This window comes from Bubalus bubalis, chromosome 17, assembly GCF_019923935.1.
Source record: "Bubalus bubalis isolate 160015118507 breed Murrah chromosome 17, NDDB_SH_1, whole genome shotgun sequence".
Taxonomy (NCBI): Eukaryota; Metazoa; Chordata; class Mammalia; order Artiodactyla; family Bovidae; genus Bubalus; species Bubalus bubalis.
Genome location: NC_059173.1, coordinates 72,421,093 through 72,433,155, shown reverse-complemented (window position 1 = coordinate 72,433,155; position 12,063 = coordinate 72,421,093). Strand labels below are relative to the sequence as shown.

General features: G+C 37.7%; 1 long non-coding RNA gene across 1 annotated transcript; it reads right to left on the bottom strand.

The window, feature by feature from the left end:
* Nucleotides 1-1,427: 1,427 nt before the first annotated feature.
* Nucleotides 1,428-9,892, bottom strand: LOC123329884. The gene is made up of 5 exons (XR_006545444.2): nt 9,654-9,892; nt 8,808-8,901; nt 7,722-7,834; nt 6,040-6,169; nt 1,428-1,695 (listed from the first exon to the last, which is right to left on the bottom strand). It is a non-coding gene; the product is annotated as an uncharacterized LOC123329884 (long non-coding RNA).
* Nucleotides 9,893-12,063: the final 2,171 nt, after the last annotated feature.

Genomic DNA, 12,063 nt, shown 5'->3' with positions numbered 1-12,063 from the left:
CGCACCCGGTCAGGTCACCATACTATTTATAGCCACTCTGTGAATTATCCTGTCTTTCACTCCTGTGTTAATTGCCCCCAATTCACAAGCATGCCTTTATGCAGTGTGCTGCTGCTGCTAAGTCACTTCAGTCGTATATGACTCTGTGTGGTAAAACTTAAAAGGACACCATATTAATAGTTTGTCTTAGGCCGCCCTCTAGCAGTGACCAGCTAGTTAGCTTTCACTTCCTACTAATCTCATGAACTGTGCTCTATAAAAATTAGGCTTTGGAGACAAATTAACGAACTAAATTTACTTTCTGTGATTCTGTGTTTTGACTTACTTGTCTAGTTGACCTTCCAATGACTTTCTAACTTCTAGTTCTACTAGGTAGAGTTGCTTATATTTTTCCAACTCTGCTTTATGAGAATCTTCTTGCAAAGTTTTCACCTTGGAGAGTTCAGATTCCAAGTCTTTAATTCTGAGTTCCATCTGACTTCTTATGGAAGCATTACTCTTCTCTTGTAACTGCTCTAAGTTCTCCTGAGAGCTGCTTGTATCTAAGGTAAATTTAAAAAGATAACATTTTAAAAATAATCATTAACCTGGAAAATGATATTTGCTCTCTTTAGTTTTGAGTCAGTGATTCAGAAAACAATTTTAAAGTTTAAAAAAAGAGCAGAAGTTTAAAATAATTATCATCAATGTGAAGTGAATTAAATGTGAATTATAAAATTAAAGTGAAATTATTGTTATAGTGGTGCTTATATAATCTGATAATTCAAAGAACAAGAGGATCAACTTAAAATTTTAAAATTGAACAAGACAACTTAAAAATAATTCAAGAGGATGAGAGAGGGAGAGGGTGGGAAGATTTGGGAGAATGGCATTGAAACATGTAAAATATCATGTATGAAACGAGTTGCCAGTCCAGATTCGAAGCACGATACTGGATGCTTGGGGCTGGTGCACTGGGACGACCCAGAGGGATGAATTGGGGAGGGAGGAGGGAGGAGGGTTCAGGATGGGGAACACATGTATACCTGTGGCAGATTCATTTTGATATTTGGCAAAACTAATACAGTTATGTAAAGTTTAAAAATAAAATAAAATTAGAGTCGTGAAAAAAAAAATAATTCAAGAGGATGGTACCAGTTCTAAACCACAATATTTTTTCCTCCTAGTAGTCTTGTTTTATACCAATTGGATTTATAAATGAAAGGATTCTCTAGTGAGAATGATTCTGATAGGTCAATTTGGTGATAACTGTGATGGAAACGGAAATATTTAAAGGGAGAAACAAGTGTCCCCTTCCTTCCAGAAAACTACCAAACCAATTGCTCTAAGGGAAGTAGAGGTAACACATAAGCTGTATAGATCCAAAACATAATTTACAATGAGGTGAATTCAAGCACATGACAGATGCAAAAATAGGTTCACTTCCTTTAATTTCTCTATGAGATCCTGTCTCGCCCTTTCTTCAATCTCCCATTTATACTGCTCTACTTGACTGTGTTCTATCATATTCATTTCTATATGACTTCTGAGGAGCACTACTTCTTGCTCCAACTTCTTTGTATTCTTCTCTAGTTTTTCACATTTCTTTTGCATTCCTTTCATAGATAATAACTCCTCTCGGAGAACTTGATTTTTTGCATCCAGATGCAGACATTTTGAAGATGCAGTTTCCAGCTCTGCTGTAAGATCATCAATCTGCAAGAAAGAGTAATGAGGCAAGTGGACTGAGCACAGCCTAACTCAAACCCAGGATCAAATAGATACGATGGTATCTGTATTGTAGAATGTAGGACCAGGGATTACTCAGAGAATCAAGAAAGAAGTTCAAACTACCAAGAGTCACAAAATATATTCTTCCCTGTCATCATCTTTGTCACACAACATTTGCACTTGATTTTACACTCTTTTCTATTTTTTCTCCATAAAATGACTACAAGTCACCTCTTAGTAGAATGTCTCTTACATCTTCCCCCCATCTTAATGCCCCATGTTTTAAAGAAGTTTGAGGGATACTGTATTGAGTTATCTAGGATTGAGTTAATAAATGCTTCCCAAAAGAAGATTGTGAAAATAAGACTCTCATTAATAAATCTTACAAAAATATGGATTATAATCCCATAAGTCTTTTTCTGAACTATAAATAGTTTTTGCTAATTTGAACTGCATTCCAAAGAAAAATAATTCAAAAGGTTAAAGAAATCCTATCTCCTAATAACTTAGTGAGATGATCCATACATTTTTCTGAACAACAACAACAACAAAATGCCTCATTTTTGTAACCATTTGGCACTTTTCACAGAACAGAACATACCAAACAAAAGAACAAACAAAATTTGTGGGAATTTCAGTAACACCAAGTTGCAAATAACTTTCCTTTAGACAGAATGATTACTTGGTAAGTCAAGGTGAGTGGAGGTGGTGGTAGTGAAACTGTCTACAAATTCTTTGACACTTTTCTCTGAAATTCCCTCCCCTTAAATATGTGCAGGCCTCAGTAACTGATTTCTACTGGACAGAGTCTGGGGAACCTGACTTTTGCTCTGTGGGAAAGCCCACCCTTAGCATCAGTCACTATGCTGCGAAGAAGCCCAGACCACATACTGGGCACCTTGTCAGTGCCCCCACTGACCGCCCCCAACTAATGCCCCATCCAAAAGCCAGCTCCAACTGCCAGACATGTACATGAACTAATCTTCAGATGACTCTGGTCTGCACCTTCACGACATCCCACCTGATGCCAACTGGAAAAGAAATGTGCTGGCCTCACTCACTGAGCCTTGCCCCAACAAAATGTTTGCACAAAGTAAATGCTCTTTTGAGCCACTAGGCTTTGACGTGTTTTATTATACAATATGCTGGCAATAAATACCTGGCACAGATACTGATATTAAAAATGCCATTAAAAAAGAACTAAAAGATGTGAGAATGCCTTTCAACCTGGAGGTGGGTGAGATCTGAATGGGTGCAGAGAAAGAGATGAAAACCCAAAGGGCTTCATGACATTGTAAACTGAATCCTGATGGCCCTTAAAGAGGCTGCTGGTGACAGCTTCTAGACAAAAGAAGAAAACGACATTGAAACACAGGGGAAAGGAGACTCTTGCTACAAACCAGCTGAAATTAACATCAATGAGAGGGATAAGCTATCAAAAAAAGGTGGGGGGACTATTAAATATAAAGGAACCAGGCTCAATTATATTTGGTTTCAATATCTGTTATCTCCTTTACAGCATCTTCACATGTCCAGTGGTCACATGATGCTAAAAGAGAGAAACAGCTTCTGGGCTAAGATCAAACCTAGGTTGCTTCCAGGAAAACATGGTCTAAAGGTGAAGCCTGTAGACTGTAAAACACTTCATTAAGACCCTGGAAAGACTTAAGGTGGTGCCTCAAATTCCTTTAAAGATTTTAAGGGCATAAGAATTTTAAAGGCATCATCCTCCAAAGCTTCACAAGAAGTCCAAGGTGCAGAGCTTCTCTCAAAAAAGATTTGTGAGGGTAGCCTCTCCAATGACGTGAACCCCAATCCAATTCACAGGACACTAAAAGCTTTAAAGAGAACCCTGGCAGCAAAAAAAAAAAAAAAAAAAAAGAACTTTGCCTAGCAGAGACCAAGACATACAAATGAGAATAGGCCTTTGGGATTTTCTTAGAAGTTCAATAAAGAGGAAGCTGATTTAAGAAACATGACTCAGCTACAGACAGGTCATTTCTTATGAAAAGGACAGCACACAGAGCCCAGAAGGTAGAGCAAAGGAGAAGCACTCCTATGGGCAGGACCAAGTCCTCATCAAAGGGCTAGCAGCACCAAACTGGACCTCAGAGCTTCTATGGACTACAGTGCCTCCCGTTTCCCATTTCTGAACAGGAGAGTCCAGTCATTCAGCAGAATGCTGGGGGTGTGGGTGGCAGATAACTTGTCCCTTTAGTTCTCAAGTCTTAGTACTGAAAGGGTTGTGCTCACAGGGTCACACTCTAGAAATCACACCCAGAAACCTCATCTGCATGTGCCACCTATACCTGATGAAGACGGTAAGACCTCTACTTGAGCCTGGGCCTGACACTGTTAACAACTGAGACTTGTGAGGGAATGGGTAGGGAAAAGGGTATGTTTCATTGGAAGGAATATAAAAAATTGTGGCCAGTGAGTAACTGTGCTAGTTTTTAAATGTACCCATTAGTTTTAAAAACGTTATTCTGTAAAAAGAGGTAGAATATAGGCCAAGTATAAGTGACTTGCTCCTATTGAACAGAAGATGATGAAAGTGATGCTGTGTGAACTGCAAAGTGAGGTTAGACAAGGCAGCAGAGCTTCTGCCTGGGTCTCAACCTGGGAACCAGGCTCCCTGTTGCAAGTAAGCCCAGGCTGCAAAGAGAGCCTAGGTGTTCAGGGTAGGTGTTTCACTTGTCTGCCTTCACCAAAGTCCAGCCAACCACAGATACCAACTATCAGACATGGGAATGAACACACGTTCACCTGATTCCAGGCCCCAGCCCTCGAGCTGCCTTACCTGAAGCTGAGGGGATGAGAAGCCAGATGTCCTGGCCACCTTTTCCTAAGTGTAGATTTTGAACGAAACCAATGTTGTTTATTGAAGCCACTAAACTTAAAGCTGAATAGGAAAAAAACAGAAAATTAGATTTTTGAAAAATAGAAAATAAAGAAACATAACTTAAATGTAGGTAGAAACTGGTCTCCTCTAAACTGGAATATAATAAAAGGTGAGATTTTTAATGACAATGTTGATGAGAAAAAGTATATAACTAGAAGGAAGACTTAAGAACTATTCAGGAAGAAGTTTTTTCAGGATTCCCTTCAATGACAATTTCTTACATATAGGCAGGTGTGACTCCTTAGAATTTCTGCTCAAGTTTGAAAGCAATGAAGACTAGTAAGCAATGAGACATGTGATTTGAACTATAAGAAATGACTAGAAATAGTTTAATTACCAAAATCAGACTTTTGACCTCATCTCAATTTACTAAAATTCTAAAAGAGATGGGTAGCTTTGAGTAGTTACTAATCTAGAACTCAGTCTTCATTGTCCTCTCCTCAGAGAGAAATAAAACACCACAAGATGCCATTTCATACTTTCTAGGATGGCTATACTCACAGAGACAGGTAATGACTAGTGTTGACAGGAATGTATAGAAATGGGAACGTTTTACATACTTTGGATAAAAATATAAAATGATGAAGCCATTCTGGAAAACAGTATGGCAGGTCCTCAAAAGGTTAAACAGAGTTGCTGTGTAATACAGCAATTTTACTCATACCTGTATTCCCACAAGAAATGAAAAAATATGTTCACACCAAAACTTAGACATAAATGTTCACAGTAACATTACTGACATTGGCCAAAAAGTAGAAACAACACCAAAGGTCCATCAGATGATGAATGGATAAATCAAATGTGGTACGTCCATACAATAGAATATTATTGAGCAATAAAAGCAAGGAAATACTGATACATGTTAGATGGACCTTGAAAATATTATGCTAAATGAAAGAAGGCAGTCACAAAGGATCCAATATTGTGTTATCCCACTGACACGAAATGTCCAGAAAAGGGACATCTGCACAGTCAGGCAGTGGAGTCATGATTCCCTCAGGCTGGGAAGATCATGAAAGAAAAACTGGCACAGTGATTTCTTTGGAGGGTGATAAAAATGTTCTAACATGGTAATACCTGTATAACTCTTTAAATATAATAAAGTTACTGAAGTGTACAGTTTAAATGAATGAACTGCATGGAATGTTCATTAGATTTCAACAAACCTGTCACCAAAAACAATGGATGCTTTGGGGTCATTAATCCTGTGCTGCTCAGCTTCAGATCACCAGCCAGGGTTCAAGACAGAGAGAGTCAAGAGTGTGCCCTTTTTGTTGCAAAATGATATAGGGAAAAGCTGTCTTTTTTACTGGTGTCCAACCTAAAAAATTAGTAGACAAATCTGTGTTTCACTGATGAAAGCATAGAATGATTTATATTTCCCCAAATTAAGTGATTTTGGGGTTCTAAAACTGATTAAAAATTACCTTATGTTTTAGCATATTAATTTGAATATCCATTTCAGTTTGACTGGTTTTTAAATCTCCATGGAAACTAAGCTCTCCATTTTCATATTCATTTAACTTCCTTCTTGTCATTTTTAAGAGTTTATTAAATCTGTAGAAATGTATAGAATGAGTAAGTTCTTTAAGAGCAGATATTTAATAATTAAACAGATATATGTTCTATCAGATAAAACAAACAAATCTATAAATTATAATCCTTGCTCATTGTTCAAATTAATATTCCTTGAAAGTATAACTAAATTCTAATCTTAGATAAATATTATGAAGAAAAAATTTATCATATTAAAATATACTGTGTGTGATATATGTAATATATGAGTTCTTATAAATAAGTTAATGTCAATTTTAGCATGCTAGTGTGAAATATTAATTTATCATTAAATATTAATTATAAACCAGAGATCAGTATTCAAGCTAAAGATGAAGAGATATTATATATGAATGTTTTTTAAAAAGACACAAGACATGTTTGTTCCTACTGACCACAGCCTCTACAAAAAGAAAAGGAAGTAGATACAAAAAACCAACAAGATTCTCACTCAAAATTGAAAAAAAAAAGAAAAATCTTTTGATCCTGAGTTAAGCGGAAAATAACCCAGGCTGAGAGTTTTAGAAGAAAGGAAATCAGAAGAGAGAGAGAGAGGGTACCAATCTCTTCAAGACTGTTTTAAGAGATGTAGACATCTTGCCCAGCACATTGTTAACAAAATGCAAAGCAATGTAGAGAAAATTAAAAGAGAAAAAATATTAATGAGAATCAGAGAAGAACCCTTTGTATAATCGTCCCTTGGCACCCACAGAGGATTGGTTCAAAAATCCCCCAACACTCCGTGGATACAAAATCCACAAATGCTCAAGTTTCCCTAAACACATCTTCCTTATACTTTCAGTCTTCCCTAGATCACTTACATTATCTAATACAATGTAAACGCTTTGTAAATAGTTATAAATACAGTGTAAACACTATGGAAATAGTTGCCAGCTTGAGACCAATCCAAGTTTTGCTTTTTGGAACTTTCTCAATTTTTTTTCCCTAAATACTTTTGATCTTGGGTTGGCTGAATCTGTAGATGATGAGGGTTAACTGCACTCAGCAAAAAAACAGAAGCAGTTTTTTTTTATCTTACTGATCAAAACATGGTCACTAATTTTATTATTCTTTAAGTTACACATAGATTTTTGTATGTACATTTTATAACTAAAATTTTGGGCCAAAAAGAAAATATAAGCCAAATCAAGATACTTTTTAATGTTGTTCAACAGTAACACAGGTAGGTTTTTAGATAATAAATTACTTGAATGATGAAGGGAAGGAACACAATTAAAAGAAGGCAGGATTACCAAAAAGAACAAAGATACTTTGCAGAAGTAAAAATTCAGCATAGATGATGAGGAAGAGAGTGACATTACTATATGCAGAGGCACGGTTGTTACTGTTTTAGAAATCATTAGAGATAAGTGTAACACTGCTGCACTCAAAAACATTTCAGATTGTGCTGACTTTCCACAGTAAACTTTGAAATAGGACAATGTGTTTAATTATAAAAATATATTTAAAAAATGAATTTGTGTCTAAGGTTTTAAATAAAATAAAATTATACATTTATTAATAGTTGAGATTATCAGAAATATTAAAATCTTACCCAGTAATCTCTTTTTTGAACTCACTGTTTTTCTTCTTTTCTTGGTCCAAGCTATTTTCCAGAGATTGTTTTAATTCAATGTATTTCTTTAATTGTTCCTTTTCATCCTCAGACTTAGAAAAAAACAATTGAAGAAAATTATTTTTAAACACCTAGAGAGACTTATTCTTTCTTAAAAATATTATTTCTCATGAGTTCACAAGTTAATATGAATTTATAGTAAACACAATTTTTAAACCTGATTGATGCCAAGAACAGATTTCAAAATTGATGACTTTTCCTAAAACAACTTAAAATGATTTTTCATTTCATCATTTTTCTGGAATTTAAATTGCCAACATTTATTTGTTAAATATAGAGACTTTTACACATAAAATACTAAATGTTAATGAAAGTTTTTTTAAACACTGCCTATATTTACATTTTACTTTCTAGAGATGCTCTAAAATCATTTTCATCAATGGTTCAAGATATTCCAGGTTTTGTTAAGTCACACCTTACTAAAATAATCTTTTAAAAATTTCCATGCAAGCCCCATCTCTTAAAAAAAAAAAATCCAACAAATGAAAAATACAGTCATTCAGAAAAATGGTTCTATACGGACATAGTGTTCATTCTTAATGAAGAGAACAAACTACAATATTTAAAATGATTCATTCTCAGAAATCTCACAGAAAGATCTGGATTACAAAACAAACTCAAAATTCTCAATCAAATCATTACTCAAATTTCTGGACTCAAACAGATGTTTGTATACCAATGTTCAAAGCAGCATTATTAACAATAGTCAGACGGTGGAATTTCATTGACAGATGAATGAATAAACAAAATGTGGTCTATATAAAATATTGCGTTTGGACTGTCACAATTTTTTAAATTAAAATCTTACTATAAAAATCATTAATTTTATGAATTCAGTTGATTTCTTCTACAGAGGAATTACAGTACTAGTAGCAAGCAGTATCAATAAAAATGCAATAAGCTAATCAATGAGACTTTTCATATTGTCCAAAATATTCTTATATATTACTAGTAAAAAAGTTAAAATCCTTTCTCAGTATGACAGAAATTAAGAGGTTGACTTACCGATCTTGTCCTTAACAGGTTTTTCTGAAGCTGTTCAATTTTGCCCACTTGCTTTTTGACTGTAGTTTGTAATTTGACATTTTCAATTTCAAGCCTAAAATGCAGATTTTAAAATAATTATTCTCACATATGGATTTTTATTTTTAAATTTTTTTTGGATGTAGACCATTTTAAAGTATTTATTGAATTGACTGAAATATTGCTTCTGTTTTATGTTTTTGTTTTTTGGCTGTGAGGCACATGGGGCCTCAGCTCCCAAACCAGGGATCAAACCCACACCCTCTGCCTTGGAAGGCATAGTTTTAACCCTTGGACTGCCACAGCATTCCTTCACACATAGATTTTTAAAATATCACACTGTTTTTAAACAAACATCTGCAGGTTCAATTACATAGGTTTTTCGAATTTTGAAAAGTAGATGATTTGGCCACTGTACTGTTTTTCTATTTGTGACTAATGCCTTCCCTGGTGGCTCAGATGGTAAAGAATCTGCTGAAAATGCAGGAGACCCAGGGTCGATCCCTGAGTCAGGAAGATCCCCTGGAGAAGGGAATGGCAACCCACTCCAGCTTTCTTGCCTGGAGAATTCCATGGACAAACTGGACGGCTAGAGTCCATGGGGTTGCGAAGAGTCAGACATGACTGAGCAGTTAAAACTTTCACTTTTCACTTGTGGATAATGTGAAAAATATGGAAATAATGGTGGAAATTATGCATCTCAAAACAGCTCAAAGCTAAAATGTTACACAGCTTCACGATAATGTGCTTATTATCACTATTGATCTATTCTCATATTATACTGTTTATCTGCTTTATATTTATTTTCTATGCTGCTTTAAATCATACTTTTGGACGTGATCCTGTGTTTTCTCAGCACATCTCACAGCCTCTGTAAGTTGATCTGGTGCTTCTTGCAACTAAAAAAAAAAAGAAACAGAAAAAGAAAAAACAACTGTTTTAACTACTAATAACCTAGTAAATCTGCCATCATTGGTTTTTGTCTCTTTTGTCTGCATATTGTTAACAGCTGCTTTCCTGCCATACAGCAGAGATGAGATTTTACAACAGACACCTTACAGTCCACAAAGGGAAAATACTTCCTGTCTGCCCTCTGCAGGTTACTGATCTCTCCACTAGCACTCAAAAACACCATCCATGCTTTAAATCAGATTTTCTCAAATAAACACACAAATTTATAAACTATTCAAATGGGGAAAGACAAAAAAACTACCTTATGGTAAACAATTTTTTTTTTTAATCCAGGCTCCACATCGGCCATCACTTTAAATATCCACATATGTAAATGACCACAGATCTTCCAATGGTTACAAGAGCTAACACTGCTGATGGTGACAACTGGATGCTTCAGAGACTAGTGTGAGAGGCAGTAGCTAAACAGGAGCCAGAATGCATGGGCCTGTGTCACAGTTCAATCAGTTCTGAGCTGTGTGTCCTGGAGCAAATCACTTAAACTTTCTGTATTTCCATTTCTCCATGCATAAAATGGAGACAATGGAAGCATCAACCTCAGTGGGATGTTTGGAAGATTATATTGTGCACTTTATATAATGTATGTTAGACAAGGAAATGGCTCCAGTATTGCCATAAGGAAACCCGCTCCAGTATTCTTGCTTGGAGAATCCCAAGGACAGAGCCTGGTACGCTACTGTTCATGAGGTAACAAAGAACTGGACATGAAAGACTAACCACATACATAAACTATTTAGAAGAGGAAGTGATCTAAAGTGAGGCCTGATCCCCCTGCCATGACTCCAGAGCACTCCTGCGCTCGATCTCACAACTCAAATGGAGACTTGACTTTGCTGAGACAACACGAGAGGCTCCCTGAGTTCCGCGTGGTACCTGGAGAGGAATCCCAAGCCTCCCGCCGCAACTCCAGACAAGCCATGAGATTCCCGTCAACGCGTAATGATGCCCTTTTCTCGTGCACCGCCTCGAGAGCAATTCCGAATGCCTCTCAAAACTCGAGAGGAGGCTTGACTCCCTTCATGCAACTCAAGGGGGCCCAGAGATCCCCATACAACTCGAGATGAAAGACAAGTTTCCCGCCACAATTGAGAGGAGCATCGTGTGTCCCACCTTATCTGGAGATGAGGACCCATTCCCTGCTTCAACTCAAGAGGAATGCCAACTTCCCCTCCCACCGCAAGAGGAGGCCTGTGTCACCGATTGAATCTCGAGTGGAATCCCACGGATCCTGCTACAATGAAAAAGGACGCCGAGTTCCCTCTCTGCTCCAGATAAGTCCTGATTCCCCTGCACTGGCTCCAATGGAACATGGACTATCTCCTCACAGCAGGATGGGAGGCCTGTCGCCCCTGCCTATGCTCTTGAAAAAGCCCAAATTCCCCAACATAATTCGACCAGAGGCCTGGCACCCCTTTGAAAACTCGAGAGGAACGCAGAGTTCCATGCCTCAAAACCAGGCGAGGTCTGACTCCCTTGTTGAATCTTCATAAGAAGCCTGAGATCCCTATCACCACTGGAGGGGAACACTGAGTTTGCCGACTGAAGTCTAGACACAGCACTATTCATGGGCAGTGACTCGAGAGGAATCCTGATGGGCCCCTCACAACTCGAAAAGAGACCTGATTTCTCTGAGGCACACTAGCCGGTCCCTGAGATCCCCGTCTCAACTCGAGATGAACCCCAAATTTCCCACTGCTACTCGAGAAAAACCACAAGATTCTCCCTCATCATGAGATGAGGCCCTTTTCCAAAGCAGTGTCTCGAGAAAAACCCAACGTTCCCTCTTGAAACGCGAAAGGGTATTTGACACCCTTGATGCAACACAGGAAGGTCCCCAAGATACCCGTTCACATGAGAAGAACACTGAGTTTCCCACTACAACTCAAGAAGAGCCCCGGTTTCCCCTCCTCATCTCGAGATGAGGGTCCAATCCCGTGCTTCGTCTGCAAAGGAATCCTGATGTTCCCGTCACACCTCAGGAGGAAGCCGGTCTCAGCTTGAAACTCGAGAGGAACTCCAGGGGTCATGCAACCGTTCCAAAAGACCTAGAGGTCCCCGTCCTTTTGAGCAAAGGCCTCATTCCCTTCCAACGACTGGAATGTCACCCTGGGTATCAACTCATGACACGAAAGGAGGACTGAGAGCCCTGTGGAGCCTCTAGAAATAGCCCCTAATCCCTACCTCAACTCAACAGGAGGCCTGATACCTCTTTTCCACCTCGAGAGGGAAGCAGAGTTCCATGTCTCCACATGAGACGACATCTGAC